We start from the raw sequence: 20,101 nt of genomic DNA, 5'->3' as shown, positions 1-20,101 counted from the left end.
ACTGTAAATATAACATTTTTTTTTGTTTCACCTGTGACTCGGTTTTTCGAGTTTGGTGCTTCGGGCGGAGTGCGTGGAATGGTTTAATGATAGGCTTTCGAGTTCTCGCGCCAAAATGGTTTCGTTATTGCCTGATTTACGACGAGCAAGATTGACGATTTTATTAAAAAAAAAAAAACGTCACTCAAAGTTAACAGCAACAACAACACCAATCAAAAAAAGAAGAAAAGAAAAAAAAACACACTGCACGAAGGACGAAAGCCGTCCTGTATAAATATTTGCATTTGCGAAAGGCCAGGGCATTGCAGACTCCTCAGAAGCCACTTCGGTTTTCCAGAATGTTAAATGTTTGTTTAGTACCGGTGCGTACAGAGCATACACTTTTGAACGTCGCCTATCTGTAATAAGTGTTTAGCAAACTGGGATTATTGTAAAGTAAACGGCAATAACTTATGGCAGTTGGAAATGTTTATAGTAAATATTTGAATTTTCTATATATGGTGCACTATTTATCTATTTCTCAAATTACGCGCAAAACCATTACAGAGGAAAACGCATTCGTTCCAATTTCAACAGAATTCCAGCCTCCGCATTACATTCAAATCAGCCACGGATATTATTCAGCTTTTCAAATAAATCTTATACGCTTTTTCTGCTTCTTTGTTTCAGGTAAGCTCCGATCCGAACAACACGGTAATTGAGCCAGACAGAAGCTCTTTCATAATCCTGAAACTCTCGCATTTCACGATTCCAATTTCGAGTTCGTTTGGCACGTGCTTCGAGCTCGTGGAAAATATTTTCACAAATTCGTAAGGAATTTTAATTATAATTAAATCATGTTGAAAGTCGATCGGACCACCATGAATATATTCCTTTATGGTACCGAAACGTTTCTGTCGGTTTCAACCATATCCACTAAAGACACGTTAACCGATTTACCAATTTCTATGTACATTAAGGCAATATAAGTTTCAGAAATTACGTAACGAAATTATACACGATTATTAAGAATTTTATCGGCTTATATGTTAATTACACCGTTTCCTCGATTTTATTTAGACATAACACTTATATTCTAGATCAAGGCTATACGAAACTAATCATTTTCAGGTGGTAATTTGTGGTCAGCTTTGATAGTTGTAGCGTTTAGGGACACGGAAATACTCGTTTCATTGTTAAAACAAACATGCCGAGTTTATCATAATTTCTTTTACTTCCTGCATTCAATGCAAGGTCTCATAATTATGTTGAATATTTTAAAATATTCCAAATAATAAAAAAAAAACACGCACACACTTCGCTTCAATGACACTTATCAATCTGCATATTGCTTAACATTTTTTTGTATATTTCTATACTTGAATATGAAATAACATTTGAATTATGCAATAATAATTTAAAAATTAATCAACTATTAAGAAATTATAAAGATATTTTTTTTGAAATTTTATTTAAGAAATTTATTTAATTACTTATTATATCAAATGGATTATAACAAACTTTATTATTGTTTTTATATTAGAGAACAGAATATAACTAAAATGTTTATTAATTATTCAAAAAAATAATGAAGGAAATATGATTAGATTTTCTCAGATAATAGTGAAATTTCATCTATGAAAACTTGATAATTATTTCGTTGTATACGTATATTAAATCAAACTAAACTTTTTAAATGATGGATATAATTTTTAAAGTATAATTAAAGAAAAGAAATTAAATAATTTTGTAAATAAATCATATTTTAATAATAAATTATTTTGTAAGATTAAATTAACACGATAATTAATATTCATGAACGTATTCGTTTTTTTTTAATTGCACACCCATTGATTGGCGACATTACCGATTTGATCCGATTAAAATGAAAAGTGTCTCGCATATTAAAAAGAAAATCCGTTTTCTTTTTATTGATCTTTTTTCTTCTCATAAATCAACCTCAACATGTGACTATGACTCTATATTCTGCATACTTGATCTGCTTCCCATACGTATTCAATTACACATAACTTAGGCTACACACCTAAATTATTATGCATTCATTAATTATTCCATTTATTATTATTAATCGTTCAATTACTGATAAAGTTGCATTTACAGCACTATACGTATCTATAAAATGTCGTCAAACCATTATCCTTCTGCTTAATCTTTTACACCTACTAATAAATATTTTATTATATTGTCTTCTTAGTTCAAACAATTGTAATACTAATAGAACATTGTTATGCAAATTTTATCTTAAGAACAAAAAGTTCTTTAGTTTTTTTACTTTAATAATAAAAATGTTACTTAATTATAAAGAAAAATATAATATCAAATTAAAAAATAACTTAAAATCGACTATTTTAATCCAAAAATATATGATTGTTAATACAGTTTTATTCTATTTGGAAAATTACGTTTAAAAATAAAATAACAAAAAGAATATTAATTACAAATATTAAACAAATATTAATAAAATTGAAAATATGTTTTTTTCACTCAAAAAAAAAAACATATTTACAATGTGGGATTTTAAGTAAAATTACATGTTTTAATCTTACTTCCAAATAAAGTAGTACATTGACTTCTATGACTTTATAAGCTTTATGAAGCATGTCCAAACTTTGACTGAAAAAACTTCCATAGGGATAATCATTATTTAGTAAACTTCAAGTCACTTTTTTCATATGATTCTTATTTAATTCTAAATATAAAATGCTTTCTAAAAATATTTCACAATTTTTCGTCTTGAAGTTGATGTGTTTTGTGAAATGAGATTGCTAAAAAGTTAGTTTGTTATTTAGTAAAGATACAATTTATTTATTTGTAAGGTAAGGTATATGCACGAAGTATTATATAATTAAGGCTAGGGTTTACGTAAACGAAAATATAGAGAGAAAAAAATGTAGTAACAACCGGTGCAGGTTGAGATTTAGCTGTAGAGCATGGCATATAATAAACATAAATTTGAATAGTTTTAGATGTAATAATATGGAATATAATCCGGCGCAATAAATATGATAATGTTACAAGTATTCACATTTGAATTAATTTGCGTGGTACGCTGGGAAGAAGTTTTTTTTGTTGTTGTTGTTTTCATTTTCTTGTACGACATTTACGAAATAAATGAAACAGATCAGTAATAAAAACATTTTAATCGGCGAATTAATATTAATGCTAGAATATTCAGTTCTAATTAGTGAGTTCGGTGCGTGCATATAAAGATTGAAGTGAAAACGTTGAAATTTTGTAAATAAATGTATATCGTACAATAATAATAATAATGCAATTCCGTCAGGTCGGATTGAGTAAGGCAAGGCAAGGTAATTATTTCGCGAAATGGAGAGGGGCTATTTGCCCATTTTAATGCAATAAATCCGCTTCGAAATTAATTTTGCAAATAATGCACACACGTTAGTTGGTAGTGGCATGCATGGATTTGCGCGCAAACACCAACTTTCTAATGGATTAATTGCAGCCGGACTCCAGGAATGATTTATCATGCGAAGCCGAATTGGGTGGAAAAAATGTCCACTTGCAAACTCATGCAAAGGATTATTATGATAATGCAGTAAAACGCAATTAAATCCTCGAGATTTCGATTTGCTCGAAAATGCAGAGTATAACAACAGTAGCCGGAGACAAGCAGATTTGCATATTTATGCAACAGCACGCCGACACACGAACCCTGAAATTTAGCGAAACGTTATTGATCGATTGTTATCAATAACGTTAATAAATATTTGAATGGGAAGAAAAACGTCGAAGCGTGTAATAATAATAATGTGATCGGGGCTCGCGCTTATAAGCTGCGTTTACATAACACCGCGTATTCGGACTATAAAACATAATGTACAATCTGTCATCGGCCATTCGAGAATTAATTATTGCAGTACCCGTTACAACGCGTTAAAGATCAAAAGGCAACTTGGAAGATGATCAACAAGAGAGAACAAGTTGAACTTTCTTTTGCTTTTTAAAAAAAATGATGCGTTTCACGGCAGCAGATAATTCAGTTTAAATATGGGTGTATTTTTGCATCCGCATTTATGAAATATGTTATGAACTTCTTTCAGTTGTACCAATTATACTGAAATATATGATTACAAAATGCCATGTCTGATACAAAATTCTTATATCACTCAAAGAGTCAATGTAAAATCATTGTTAATACTTTAATAATTAATTTATTTTTTAGGACTGAAATTTATTATCATTATTACATTTTCTTTCAGTAATTTGTAAAATACATTATGGTACTTTTATACCTATATTTAAAATCTATTAGAATGATTGTAAAATGTTCAAATTTAAATAATTTATTAGATTTAATTACATAATTGTTTTAACTGAAATATGCTATTTTGTTGAGTATATTCAAATATTGTTTTATTTTCAGTAATTAAAATCTAAATAATCTAAACAATTCAATGGATAAATAAATGTCATTTAAGATCCTTAATTTTCCTCAATTGACAAATTAAAGAAATTTGTTTTGTTTCTCCCAACGAAATCTGTCACTAATGCTTATGCCTGTAGTAGATGGAAGAATTTTGTGAAAACAAAGAATTCCTGGACGAATCTTTCAAATTTTGACATCTGTCATTTTGATCAATTGTCAATATACTAAGATAATTGGAAGAAGTGACATCAATTAAAGTTCATTTCTTTCTGAATCTAGATTACCTTAGTTTTGCAACAAATCACATTTGTTAATTTACAATTACGTTGAAAAAAAAATCATAAAAATATCCTTGACATCCGTCATTTTCATCAATTGTTAATATAATTTGATAATTTCTTTTTGAATCATGAGATTTTCAACAAATCACATCTGTCAATTTACAATTATGTTGAACCTCGAAACAAATAAAATTGTATAAAATGGGGGGTCGGCAATCTTATAGAAGCAAAGAGCCATTTTTAATATATTTCCTATTTATAAAAAGTTTAGAGAGCCACGCAAAATACATACAATGTAAATATTTTTAATAATTCCACAATTAATGATATTTAATATTCGTTTTCATCAAATATTGTTAGTTGTGAGGAAAATTTCAAATAGAGGGGATTTTTTACATTTTTCATCGCACTTTACTATATAAAGAGCAGCATGTGACCCTTGATAAAAACCATAGTAGATTTTTTGTTTCATTTTACAAGTAATCTGGATCATATGTTAATATTATGTATGTATTTAGTATAAACTATAATTTAATGATATTATACACATAAAAAACTGAAATAAATAAATAAACATAAAGTAAAGAAATTGCAGAAGACACTTTCAGAGAATTTTAATTGATTTTTCTCGTGGTAACTTTCTACCAATAAATCCAATTAACTATAATTGCGCAAATAAATACTAATACAGAATCTAATAATATCGAGTTATATTATTCATTATTTTTAATGTAATAGACGGCGAGTGCGACCGGTTTAACTTCTGGCAAAAAAAAACAGAATCCAGCCAAACGACATAGCCGTTTACCTTTTCACTTTTATATAAATATACTTGCACTAAAACACAACAACCACATGACATTATCAACAATAAAAATCTTATTATTCTTAATAATACATTGTTTTTTTTTATATATATGTTTATTATTAAATTAAATATATAAATATTTATATGTTCTTTTTTTTTGCAATAAAATACTAAAACAATTTCTTTAGTTATTATATACAAATTAAATTTCGATTTGTGTTGTTTCAGTATTACGTTGTTATTTTTGTCTTCAACGTAAAGTGGAATTCCAATATAATTAGTTATTTTGAGTAAACACCTTCTTTTCCAATTAAAATTTTGTTTCTTTTACAATTTTCAAACCGGACTATAGTGAATCCGGACAGATTGAAGCTATGCGAACAATTCATTATATAAATCAAAGGATTTAATTTCGTTTAAGTTATAAAACACCTGTATATAAACGGGTTTAAGTAATTAATGTTTTCTATCAATTTTATTAATGCTTTGAGTAGAACAAGTTGTAAATCAAATGAAGTGAAGTAAAATTGTAGATTATATCGGATTTTCTTTACGAATTGTGTAATTATTACAAATCGGTGTAAGTGGAGATTGAAGATGCCAAGTGTATTGTTTAGGCTTATTTCAAGGGGATGAGGAAATAATGTTGTTATGTTATGGAGTATGTTATTAGGACGGTGAAGTATGAAGGTTGAAATAAAGGTTCTGGTTAACACGCGCAAAACGAATAATCATGCGGCTGTGTGCAGCACATATAGACAATTACTACCAGGTAGATTAGTGCTGTCGGCCTTTCCTCATTACCGTCGAAACGTTTAGAACAAAAAAAACGCGCAAATCCACCTGTTTGCATTCATGCTCGAATGGCTTTTCATATTTTCTAAGGAACTGCCATTATTGGTCGGCCGTTCATTGTTATTCGTGTTTATCGATAGGCCATATATTTAATTAGCGTTCGAATCGTGTACGTGTGTATCGCCCGGTTAATTACGACGGAAATGAATTAATGCCCATTATCATGGGATAATTAAATAACTCATTGCCCAACGTAATTATGCATTCGATATCCCCCTTTTGCTATGCTCTGCAAATACAATCCAAGATATTGCACATTAAAAGCAATGCGACTCGACCGGACCCAAATGGATACAACAAAACCAAAGAAACACTACTTAATTACTTCTGCACTGCTTACATCCACGTACGCTTCTTAATCTTCCTCTTGAAGTTCTTCTTTAATTTTAGTTAATTAGCGGCAGTTTGGTTGGCGGAGCGCGAGAATGCAAGCCACAATTACAGGATTAATTGCAATTAGAGCTGGCGCGCTTTGTGCATTATGTGCTTCTTTTTCATCGTCTTTTTTATTCTTAATTAAATTCATAGATCTATTCGAAGACAATTTTGATAAGAGCAGAAGCTTCTGATCTTTACCACTTTATTAAATTTTAAAATTCGATATGAAATGCTAAGAACTATAATCAATATAAGTGCAAGGTTCTATTTCCTCTCCATGCATCGCCGTCTTCCTTTCGTATCAGGAATCTTATTGAGATTTAAATAATGCTTCGACGATTGCGAAATGCTGAATTCCTGGTTTCTGACCTCACTCGTCCTGTCTTTTGTTTATTGGAATACTGAATCATGATTAACTTTCAAATGATATTTCACTTGTTGCATGTGATTATTACAACAATTACGTGAAGTGGAAGGGCCGAAGCGTCGATGACCTTCTCGAATTCATCATCATCTGCAACATTATAGTACAAAAACAATATTTATAGCAAACTTAACAAATCTTACGAAAGTAAACATATTTTTATTCTACTGAAAGAAAATAATCTTGAATTTTCAATTATTAATCCGTGAATTGTACTTAATTACTTTTGATATTATAAACTTTTCATTATATCAAAAAGTAAGAGTGAGTAAATTAAGAAGATTTTGTTAATCTCTTAACAATATTTGTAAAGTATAGAAATGTATAAAACATAATTAAACACATATTAACACATAATGGAAAGTTTGCTTGAAATAGACCTAATGTGTAAATTAATAAGAGTTCAAAGAATATCAAAGAAATTTAATATAATAATGAATCTTCGCGATAATGCAGTGAATCCGATTATAGATTTAATAAGCGGCTTAAGTTAGCATTAGCTCTCAAAAGTAACGTTAATTGTTCGGTACACCAAACACCTTATTGAAACATATGTTTGTTGATCAAACATAAAAATTGTACGCTGTTTGTTAGAAGATCACCATCACAATTATTTTGGACAAATTTCTAAACTCATATAATATCAGAGATATATGAATTTGTATCATTGGGACATTATAAGTATAACAAGAAAACTGAACGAAAAACTGGAGCGTTGCTGTACGCATAATTTCAAAATCAAGATCGAATCTAAACGCTTGTCCCATGTAAATAGAAATCGTTAATATTAGTTAACGTCGGAGCAAAACGATCTTGAAATTAATAATGCCAGACTGTATCATTGTCAAATCGATTCAATAATAGCATTAGGAGCAGAAAAAAAATGGATAGGGGCCCGTCGAGCGCGTTTTAAAACACAAGAAAATATGTACAGGCCGAATTACGAAATGGCATTTAAATAATAACATATGATTGTCGCGGAATGCACGTAAGGATATACAAGATATGAACGGTAGTGAAGTAAAAAAAAATGCACGAACATAGAGCGATATAATAGGTAAAACCAAAACGTACGCTCTCGAAGCTATTTGCGACTTTTTTTGCACTGAATTTCATTTGCGAAACTGCAGTTTATACTCGTACATGCATGTATATACACATACAAACGCATACCTACTACCTTGCCTGCGGGTCGCGTGTTTATATTAATTATGGTTCTCCAGTTTCCGCAAAATATAGGTGCATACGTACACTAGGTGAAAACTGTTGAACAGCTATTGTGATATATTGTATTACTATAATAAACAATCATTATTTACTATTTGAGCTTAATCTATTTCGAAGCCAGTTTCAGTAGTTCTCACCTATGCTAATATATTTATGATTATCACTTCTGAAAATATTGCAACTCTTGAATTCAAATTGATACGATTACAAGAAGATCACTTTTCATGATGATAAGTAACGTAAAACAGGATGTATACTTACAACTCAGCAGTAGACTACGAGTATTTTAAAAATACCATATTTTTGCTGCTACTTTTTCCTAGTATCCAGTCTACTTCAAACATAGTAATCTGCAAGTATTGATTGATACGATTTTAGTATAGAAATACCATTTTTTAGTAGCATCATATCTATAATGTGTATAAAACATGTAAGGAATAATATTTTTTTACATGTGCTTCTTAAGTAGAGACTTCGGGTTGATCGATTCGGTGCGATTTTGAGTTGGCGGCAAAATTGCGCTGATCGCGTGATTTTGAGAAAGATCATCGCTGCACAAGAATTATATAGATGATGTATTGTAGTTTCACTGATCTTACCATGTAATAAATCTTACTAAATGGTAGAGATCAAGAGAGTATTGGAGATGTAGAACACTTCGAAATCAACCTTACTGTAAATGAAGATCGCTCTTTGTTTCACTATTCTCTCACTATTCTTGATTTTATAACCTCAATTAGTATAAGTAATGGGAGTATTAGCATCTTTCTATAATAACAGTAACAAATATGCTTTTATTTGGACTGGATGATTTATTAATTTTGAAATAACTTACTTCATATTAAGAATTAAATCCATTGCTTTATAATCTACTGCGATATGAAAAGAAGTCTTTTTATGTATTCAATTTTCATTCAATATTTTGAAATAATTTAACTTTAAAACTCGAAATATAATATTTTATTTACAGATAGTTCCTTATATAAGTCAATGTTAACATCCACGGCAAGAATATCCTATCGATTTATCATATTAAATTATAGTAATCAAATAATTGAATAGGAAAGTTTTTTTTTATTCTTGAGCTGAATATTTGCAAAACCGTTAAATGTTCACAGAAAAATTGACCTAAAATCACTTCTTCTTGGTTATCTTAATAGCCAAGTCTATTATATTTAAATGTAGGCTACTAAGCAAAAAGTGTATAAATATCTAAAATTTAAATAAAGAAAAAACAATTAACTTCTTTACAGTTAATGAATACTGATCCAATTAGTGTAAAAGATGAAAACCGAAACACTTAATAATTTATTGGCCAATACTAAAAAAAAATCAAGAACGACTATGCTCTTATCGGTATTACATAACTATTGAACATATGGACACACACATTTTGTTTATTATTTTCGTGTTTGTGTTATTTGTTTCTCACATCGCCTCCTTTAAGTATTTCAACAACTTAATTAAAATCGGATTTTATTACTTAATCAGTTTTCCAAACGTTCCTACCATTATTTACCTGTTTATTAATTAAAACAGCGATTCAGATAAAATGCATAAATGTGTTCTCCTCACGCAACCTTAATAATAAACGATTACCATACGCACGCATACGAAGACGCAGTCGAATAGAAAATAATGACCTTTTGGATTCGCAAAATACCCATGTGAAAATGTTCACCATGTGGGAGCTGCTACAAAGATGTGCATAAGATGCGTTTCTTCATGTATCTATTTACAGTGCGGCTGGATGCTGTAGGTAGGTTGTTGGTTAGTTAGCCGCATGGTTTTATCCTTTTCTTCATCTCCAAAGGATTGCGCAAAATTGCGCCCGTGACTGCGCTGCACTCCGGCACTTTCTTCGCAACGCTCTTTTTTTTTATTCCTCACTTCACATAAAAATAATTAATTAGCGGCGATCGTTGCGCAATCCCGTAATAGTTGGCGTAATTAATGGCAAGACGGGAATATAAAACAGTTCGTTTCTACCAAATACAGAATCATTAGATAATTCTTTGATATCATTATGTGTTGCACCATTTTCATTGAAACACAGAGCACACAACGAGACACAACGAAACCATTTCTTATTATACACATTATTTTTCACTTCTATCTCATTTCATCTTTCTCTCTATTTTATAATTGAAGTATTTTTATCGATCTTTTATTTCCATAAATTTATTATCCAATTATATTTTCCAATTTCTAATTACTATATATTATATTCGTACAATTCCATTCCACATCCATTTAACTAATTAAAATAGAAGACACTTTTAAATACTTTTAAACTAACTTAAAACACTTATGTAACTACTTAAATATTCACATATTATTAAAGCTATTTACATATTATTAAAAAATTTAAATTAATTGATAGCAAATTTAATATAAATTATTTCTAATTTCAATTACATATTTATGCACAAATTAAATAATATTGAATATTCTCATGAATCTAAACCTTAGTAAAAAGATATAATAATGCAGATAATTATAAATAAATATTTTGAAAAATATTGAATTATTTAGGATTTTTGATAATTAAAAAAATAAGCTTTCAGTATTTATTTTTTTCTAATCTTGTTTTTATTTAGCTTTTTGGCCAATTAATATTTATTTTGTGTAATATTTAATTATAGGATATACTAAAATAAAAAATGTATATAATGTTTGAATTTCGTGTAAATCTTTACAAAAGGGAAATTACTACTTGAGTTGAAGATAATTTGGTCCATTCCATCGGAATCTCTAACTGGTTCAGTATAATAGCGATATCCGGGTTCAATGCTTCAAGCATCTCCACATCCGCTTCCTCTCCACTTCTCGCGATACAATTTAATAATTAATCTATTAATTAGTTAATTGTAACCACAAACAAACATAATTTAATTATATTTAAAAAAGAAATAATTATATATTTTTTTAATTGTAGTATGAAATTCTTCAATGTTGTATAATTTGTAAACAAAAAAAAAAGCAGTCTCGTGTCCTAAATACGCATCTAATATTAAGTTTCCTTTTTTTCGAAACAATCACGCGCGCAACAGAAGATTTTCCCTGACCAAAATGAATATATGCAAATCGGCGATGGAGGGAAAATCTGATCGCGGGGTTTCTCAGTGAATCATATTCGATACGCCGTAAATTATATAACACAACTCGCGCGGCTCTGTTCTTCTAAATTATTAACATTTAGCTTCGATTGGAGGAGGCGAAGCAGAGGTTTTCCCAGACCGGTCCCCATTTTTGGTCTTCCGTCAATCTGTTTTTTCGCTTGTAATACCTGGATTTTGTCATAGTCATTTATTTTGTTGTAATGAAATTATTTATTCCCCCAGATATTACTTCATCTTATTCGATTTTTTTTTTCGACGTGACTAAATTTTATTTGTAATTAAATAACATAATAAAAATATATTATAAAATCAACACTCGCATGGCATCTGATAGACTCTGCTAAGAATATTTTGCTGTTAATCCTTCAACGTATTACTCTAAAATGATGTGATGTCAGTCAGTATCAAGAAGGTACAAAGATCGGGGTTATCCTACTTTTCCAGTTCTATAAGTTATGGTTGCTTTGTACCCACTGACGTCTCACAGACGCCGCGCAGGTAAAGCAGTGTTATTTGACATGATTAATAAAATAACATAGTAAAAATGTGTTTCAATAAAAGTATATATGAAAAGTCTTAATAGTGCTGCGACACATTTATTTTTTTTTGTAATTTCTCGAAAGCGACAGGTAATTAAACTATGTTCTATATAATATAAATATTGCATGGGATGTTAATAATGTTGCTCGAAGTGACAACGCCATCACAGCACGCTTGTACCAGGAATTAATTACGGCGTGTGTAATTCGTTGTAACAAAATGTTGATTAAGTAAAAATGAAATAATTATTTTATAACTGTATGGGGTAATTGCGACGTGGTCCTAATGCGATTATAATGACGGCCGCTTATTTATTGGCAGCATGTGAAATGAATTGTGACATGGGGCTCACTCTTATGTATAAGATTAAGTATATTGTATTGTATGGAGCCCAAGCTCAGAAGGTTAAGGGAAGTTAAACTTCACCTTGGCATTGCACCTCGTCAATTATCCCAGGCAATTGAGGTCTCGGTTTTAAGGCGCTTGAGTTGTTGACTCACCCTTCTCCTTCGAACTATCGAACTATCTGCATTTCGTGCTGTTCGAAGAACGAAAGACCGCGCCTTTCCTCCTCAAGCTAGCGTCCTCGAGTTCGAAAAATCAATTTTTCGTCAGCGTGTCGTAACACACATCTATTTCGTGCCGCGACCCACGGTGTGGGTGGGTGGCTATGATCTGATTATTACTACACCAGTTTATACATTTCATATACTTCTCTGCATTCAGATCATTTTTTTCTTTTCTTCTTCTGTTTCTTATACTTATTTTCCTACCTCCTTCTTCACATCTCCCGCTTTGTTGTCTCTCTCTCTTCCTTTTGCTCTTACTTGTCTTTCCAACGCATTTCGCTTCTATCTCCTCTCTTTTTGCGATGCACATTAAGGCTCGATTTCTCACAGTTTGACCCCGTTAGAGAGACCGATCATTTCGTAAGACTTTAGACGTTGCCTCCTAGCAGCGAAACATTATGTTAGCACACAACATTAACTCAAAGGAATTTGTTTTTGATCGACGCATAGAAACCCACCGAAAATACTCAAATTCTAACATACTAAATAATACATACAACATCAACAAACACGCTAAGCCAATTTAAATTATTTTAAGAAACTATTTCAAATTCAACTTATTATTATTGCTTCAAAATAATTTAAATTCCTAGTCCATCTTTATCGCTACTGAAATTAATATAAAACTTCTCTATTTATTAAAGATCTATTTCTTTTAAAACATAGTTTTTACATACTTTATACTATATTTTTTCATAGGAATTTACATACCAAGTCGATCTGTAACGCTATTGACTGTAACTCATTATTTACAATAATTTATCAATTTTCAAGTTGTTCTGTAACGTTACAAACATTTCTATATCTTTATCACAATAATGTATCAATTTTCAAATCGATCTGTAACGTTACTCACATCACTACAGAACTTACTAATAAATTGTTTCTTTTTTCAAAATAATTGATCAATAAGCCGATTGCTGTGTAACGTGTTGGTATAAAATAAATATTTATAAAAATATCATCAGGAAATTACTTTACTTTGATATATATGCGGATATGCCCTTGACGGACAGAATAAAGCCGATGGATGACTTGGCAATTCTTGTATGCGATGCAAACCCAACCTACATATATAACTAGATAACCTTGCTATAAATCAGGAACGGTTCTAAAAGCTGAGCAACAAAACCTAATTGATGTACCATTGGGTTTGCAAGAAGAAAGAAACAGTATCTCCCACGCAGTACATTTCATCAATAAAACTATTCCAACTGGAATTACGAATCTAAAATTGAATGCAGAATTTCTTATTATATATTTGTACATAAATATTACATATTTCAATCCACATATTTCTTAACAAATTATTAATAGAATATTATTTACTACGAGTTAAACTTAGTTTACAACTCAATGATATCAACACTTCACATATTTACATCAGTCTTTATAAATTATTTATAATAATCATATAGATTGCTTTTAAAATGATTAATTAATTTGAAAATGTGTGATATATTTACGTGGGAATTAAAAAGGACAAATTATTTTTATTTATTAACTGTGCAAAACATAAATTTAAAATTGCTAAATTTAGCATGTTTGGATATAAAAAGATGTGTGTAAATGGTAATGATGATAGGTCCTAGATAATAAAGTGGGAATATATTTCGTAATGTAATGTACGAGTAGTAATCAAATTTGCAAACAATAGAATCGATGCACCTTGCACTTTTATTGCATAGAATTGCAAATTCGATCATTGATTCTCACGTATACATATTACTTCTAGTTATCATTGCATTACAAAATTACATAGAAAAGTACCTTTAACCCAGGGAACCGCTATGCCCACGATCAACTTAGAGCTCGCCGATTAATATTTGTGAACCCAAATGAACTACAAAGAAAAAGTAGATCTTGCATTAGGGTATAAAAAGGTTAAGATATATAAATATATATTTTGCTAGTAATTACACCCCTAGAATTAACACTTAATTTGAATATGAATATCAAAGTACACACTACAAATGCAATACATTTGTAGAGTCTACTTCTAAAGGAAGCAATTTCTGTTTATAAATTATAAGCAAATATTGGTTTACAATGTATACCTTGGATTTCCACTATACCATTTCAAATATCACTTGACAGTAAGATCTATAATAGCCATAACTATATGAGCTATAGAACATTACTCTTAAGTTAAGGATAACTTCAACAAGTCCACACACTCATATTACTTCAATATCCGATTACACATTATACATCTATTTATTACGTAATATTTTCTTGCATATTTATTAACTGAGTCCGCAGAAGAAAAATGAATCCCATATTATATAATTTAAGTGGTAATAATAAAATTAATGAATTATGTTCCGGTTCACATAATAAATTTCCTTTGTGAGCATTACACGTGTATCAACTAGTTAGAACTGAATATTTATCGTTGATAAAAATGGTTGAGAAAGTTCTGGTTAGTAAACTGTATAACATTATAAAAGAAATCGTTGCCATTATCGATAAGAGATGCATAAAAAACATGCGGAGTCTGGATTTCCTGCAGTGTTAATTGGTACATTACTGAGTCTCTTAATGGAATTGACTTACTTTACAGTCAATACGCTGCGAAACAGTTGTATATAGTTATTATTAGCAATATAAAACAATAGTTGCTATAGATTTGAATTAGAAAATTAATTGTTGTTTAAGATTAAATTATTAAAAACAATTAATGATAATAATAATGTAAGAGTGATTATGAATAATAATTTCTATTCGAAAATTAATGATTTCTTGGCGAATTAAAGTAATTACAGATGGAAAACTTGTTGTTTCTCGTCGTGTTCCATTTTCTGTTCGATTATGCTATTCTTGTGCTGCTGCTGCTGCGTGTGTTAAAGGCCGGGGCGATTCCGAGTGAAATTACCATAAAGCAGTGAAAGTTTCGTACAAGTACAAATTGGTAATAATTCAATGTGTTGAATGTTACGGTTTTTGCAATTAATGCTACGGCCGATTTGCCGCCGATTCGAATATCGGTTTTACGTCTTTCGTTTGAGCAGGAGAAATTTTCAAAATGTCAGGAGGAGTTCTGCCATATAATTTTATGCACTATACAAGAACGCTAATAGCATTGTCTGCAAAACGTCGCACACGGATAAACTTTACACCGGCAATCGCAAATGACGCTGATGGATTACCACCAATCTAAACTAACGTTTTACACGACAATCCTGTCATTTAGGAAATAGAGATGTTTTGCAGAGGATGTTTCGTATCCAATTTCTTTAATGCTCACACTATTAACTAACAACTAAATGCTATTTTATATCCTACATTCACCATTTAACTTTACGATAATTCTTAAAGAAATCATATACAAATGAAATTAGCAATTTCGATTTCGTAATTTATTGATAAAATGTCCTAAAACTTTCAAAAAAAACATTTATTTATTTACTAAATTCCAAATATTTTATCCCGCTCAAAAAATTCTATAATTATTTCATTCATTAATAATTTAATAATTGACCTTCCAAAAACTCAAATAAAATATAATATTAAAGTATTAAATATAAAACTTTGTATTTATTTCAAAAATATTTTAGGTTCGTCGCTTATTCGAGCGTTCAATACTAAGCGTTAAATGTACTGCAATTAACTCACTTATAACATCGAACTAGATTTAATGTGTATTTAAACTTTAATATATCTATTGTTTTCTACATGTATACAGCACCTTAACAACATTGTTTTCTTTTCCAATTAAATATAATTCGACAACGTTTTCATTTCAAATATTTACAATTACAAGCAGCTGTTTTTTTCCGTTTCGAAACATATACAAGTAATTAAGTAGGAAATTGAGAAATAATTCACAGTAAATACTAGTATTTACATTCCAATGTACATAGCGAACAAAACAGACAATTAGTTAATTGAAATTGCAATACAAATACTTTATAAAGTTTAATATTCACATTAAATTTGCAATTATCATTTTCATATGTCAAATTAGATTCAATTATTATTAATTTAGTGTTAATTGATTGTTTTTATTCATATTTTTATTGCGCATTTATTTTTTTTGTATACATATAATTTTGGTTAAATAATCGTATTTTTATAATTGCAATTAGTTTAAGTGTAATTTGAAAGTAGTAAAATTTTAAGGTTGTTAATTATAATTGACAATTGAATGGTAATGGTAATTATAGTGACATTTGTCTTTGAATATTGTTAGGAATTTGAGTAATGTTTCTAAATTACTATTATGTCAAAAATTGTTAACAGAAAGCTGAGGGAACGGAGATTTATTTCCTTAATGGTGCTGAGTAAAAAAAAATCGTTTAAAATTGTTGATAATAGTTAAGATCTGTACATCGAGACAATGTAACTGCAGAACTTTCCTGAGACGAAAGTTATTTTATAAACGATCGCCATAATGAGAAAATCACTCAATAAAATAAATGCTTTCAACGAATCGAAAGAACAATACCGATTAGACGCGGCCATAAAATGATAATCTCATCGTTCTCGGTGCGCGAATTCCGATGTGTTGTAGCTCCATCGCCGTCTGAAAAACGATCGGAATTAGTGTTATCTACCATTTATTTCTTTCGCGATATAAATTTAAATGCACGACCATCCGACTATAGTAAACCTATTCCGAGGAAGTCGTAAAGTACGCTTCGCATGCGAAAATTTTCACACTATTGGCAATCATAAAACGGGAGGAGAAAAGAATTTCGAATGCACGCTTCTTCCTCCACCCAACCTTCCAAACCACCACCAACAAAGCACATCCTATTAGCGCTACTCATGCAAATTGCTCTTTTATGATCAACCATAACACCTAACACAAAAGTTAACGTTTTCTTCTTGCACTATTTCTATTTAATTGGTGTTAACAACTTCCTCGCGAACGTACGCACTTATATATTGTGTTTTTATGTCCAGCATCCTCCCATTCTTTCGCAACTCATTTCGTTTTGTGCCTTTTCAATTAGTAATAAAGAGAAGTGTCCCAATAAAAGATATGTCTTTTTTGTGCACAGCCTTCTCGTATATCGATTAATGGTCGAGATTACGATAAATAACGTTAATCTACGAGGTTGCTGGGCTGTCTGGGAAAATTATGGAATCGCTGATTCATTATTTATTTGTCCTTCGGTTGGTGATTTCTAGGAATGATCAGATCGTGCTCCCCGACGGATTTTTATCGATGTGTATATAGTAATGGGAGGAAATCGTGAATACGGCGGGAAAAAAATGTCTTCTTAAAGAAATATAAATACATTTTCGATAAATGCACGGTAGTAACTCTACGTTCAATCCTTCGTCGAAGGACATATTTATATGCAATTGGATTAACGATGCATAATGACCGAACGTGATGATTCTCATGCGAGATCTAAATTAATCGTGGTAATTCCATTTATTTATTTTTTTTTTTCAAATAAACACACAATATCTCTGTTTACTCAATCATTTATTGATCACTTTTACTTTAATTTTTATGTAACTTTCAAGACCTCGTATTTACAACCATTACTCTTCCTGCATATAATTAAAACATTACTTCTTTTTTTATAAGCAAGTAAATAAATATCGTAATACAATTACATTTTAAACATAAAGATTTCAACAATTATCACTAATGATTTCATTTTTAATTACAACAAATAAATTAATACATTTCGTTATTCCATTACATTTTAAACGTAAATATTTAAATAAGAATCAGTATTATATTAGTACAAATTACTGCATGTAATAAAAGTATGAATTAATTTTAATTAAACAAAATAATTAAGCAGAGAATGACGATTCTACAACAGTTAAAACAACGTAAAGACTACTCAAATGAGAAATCTCACTAATAGATTATAAACGTAATTATATATGGATACAGAATAAAGTGGAATATTCAAATGCGAGTATGAATCCAATAAGAACGATTCAACTTAAAAGGGAAACGAATTTCGAAATCAGTTAAGTGCAATGCGGCAATCGGCTAGATTTCCGCGTTCAATAATTATTGAAGAAATTCCGTTTAGACGGTTACTCATCCAAAGAACAGGTATATATATCTCTCATCGCATTGTCATTTCCTATACTATTCTTCCTCGGGATTTTGTGTGCACACGTATGCACACACCCATTGTTCCATCCATCCATCTGGATTTAATTAAGAGCCGCAAGAGCGCTTCGCAGAATCGTACCCCATTGTCTGGATTATTAAATTAATTTAATTTGCTTAAAGTTGTAATTGCAAAGTATGTAATTTCTATTTGTTCTTGTAAAATTTCTCGGGGCGTTGTATTATGGCAGACAATAAGGATTGTTGTTGTGGATGTGTGGCGTAGAACAAGTACGCAAGAACTGGGTTATATTCATATAATTTTCTTAGTATAAAGAAATGACATCCTTATATCATAAATTACGTACACTATCATACCTCGATTAACGAATAGCAATTTCACGAAATTACTTCTTTATCAGAATTAAATGAAGAAAAGCTTTCCTTTGCAAATTTAAGCACATCTTTAAATCTTGGGTGTTTAAATTTATGTTGGCTAGAATTTCTTCAATTTTGACCTGATTTCCACTAAAAAAAAACATTTCTTCTTGTTGTAGAGATTTATATTTGAAATAAGCTACGTTAATAAAGGTAACGTTAACCGAGGCGTGACTGTAGATAAAAATTGAAATTAATTAATTTTTCATTTGAATCATTAGTAAATATCTGAACTAAATTAAGAAGTCCGAACAACAACAAAAAAAAACTTAAATTAATCATGTTTATTTATAAGATATCCAAATATATAAATGTCTCAAGAAGATTTAGTTTAATTCGTTTCGATGTGGGAATTCCAACTTGTATTAGTCAGCATTCTAATTTAAATCGAACGTCTTTATTTTACCAAATTCATTGTGTATTCGTATTTTTTTTTATGTAAAATAATCATCGACTTTCTAAATATAATACTTTTCTAATTCTTTATAAAAAAAAATACTGAAATTTTTGTTATTTGAAACTTTATATATAAAATATAAAAAAAAACAATAAGTAGGTCACTAGGTCATCGTTCATTCGGACCTTCAGCCCAACTTCTACAATTAATATTTTGTTACTATTTGAATTACAGTCAAATTAGTTTACTTTCTTTAAATAGGAAAATTTCATTATATTTTGAACTTCATTCATAGTTTTTTTTAACTAAAATATAGTAATTTCCAATATGAAGAGATTTATTTTACATTAGTTGTTGTGCAACTCAAATTGCATAACTATGACGCATTCCTAATTATCTATAAAAACTATATTAATTCAAACCGAATTTTGTGATCGATTTCCAAAATCTCGGTAATCGATCTGATATGCAAAAATGAAACAAAACAAAAAATCTTGCGGTAGGTTCGAATATGACATAACGTGACATTTAAAAGAATATTATCGTGTTAAACGATTTTAACCTATTTAATAGAATTCTACAGGTTGTGAAACTCAATTGTTACACTATGCAAATCGTATAATATAATTAACGTAGGTCAATAA

The 20,101-nt window shown here is 29.8% G+C and overlaps 1 protein-coding gene across 1 annotated transcript in view; it reads left to right on the top strand.

The window, feature by feature from the left end:
- The first annotated feature begins 738 nt into the window (after positions 1–738).
- LOC108569426 (putative uncharacterized protein DDB_G0274535) overlaps positions 739–20,101 on the top strand; it is a 46,467-nt gene continuing 27,104 nt past the window's right edge. Inside the window, exon 1 of the mRNA XM_017930973.1 lies at positions 739–809. The gene's annotated coding sequence lies outside the window, so the exon portion shown is untranslated. The remainder of the gene's footprint in view (positions 810–20,101) is intronic.

The sequence above is a fragment of the Nicrophorus vespilloides genome, unplaced genomic scaffold (assembly GCF_001412225.1).
Source record: "Nicrophorus vespilloides isolate i.1.1-1 unplaced genomic scaffold, Nicve_v1.0, whole genome shotgun sequence".
Lineage (NCBI taxonomy): Eukaryota > Metazoa > Arthropoda > Insecta > Coleoptera > Silphidae > Nicrophorus > Nicrophorus vespilloides.
This window is presented reverse-complemented; position numbering and strand designations above follow the sequence as displayed.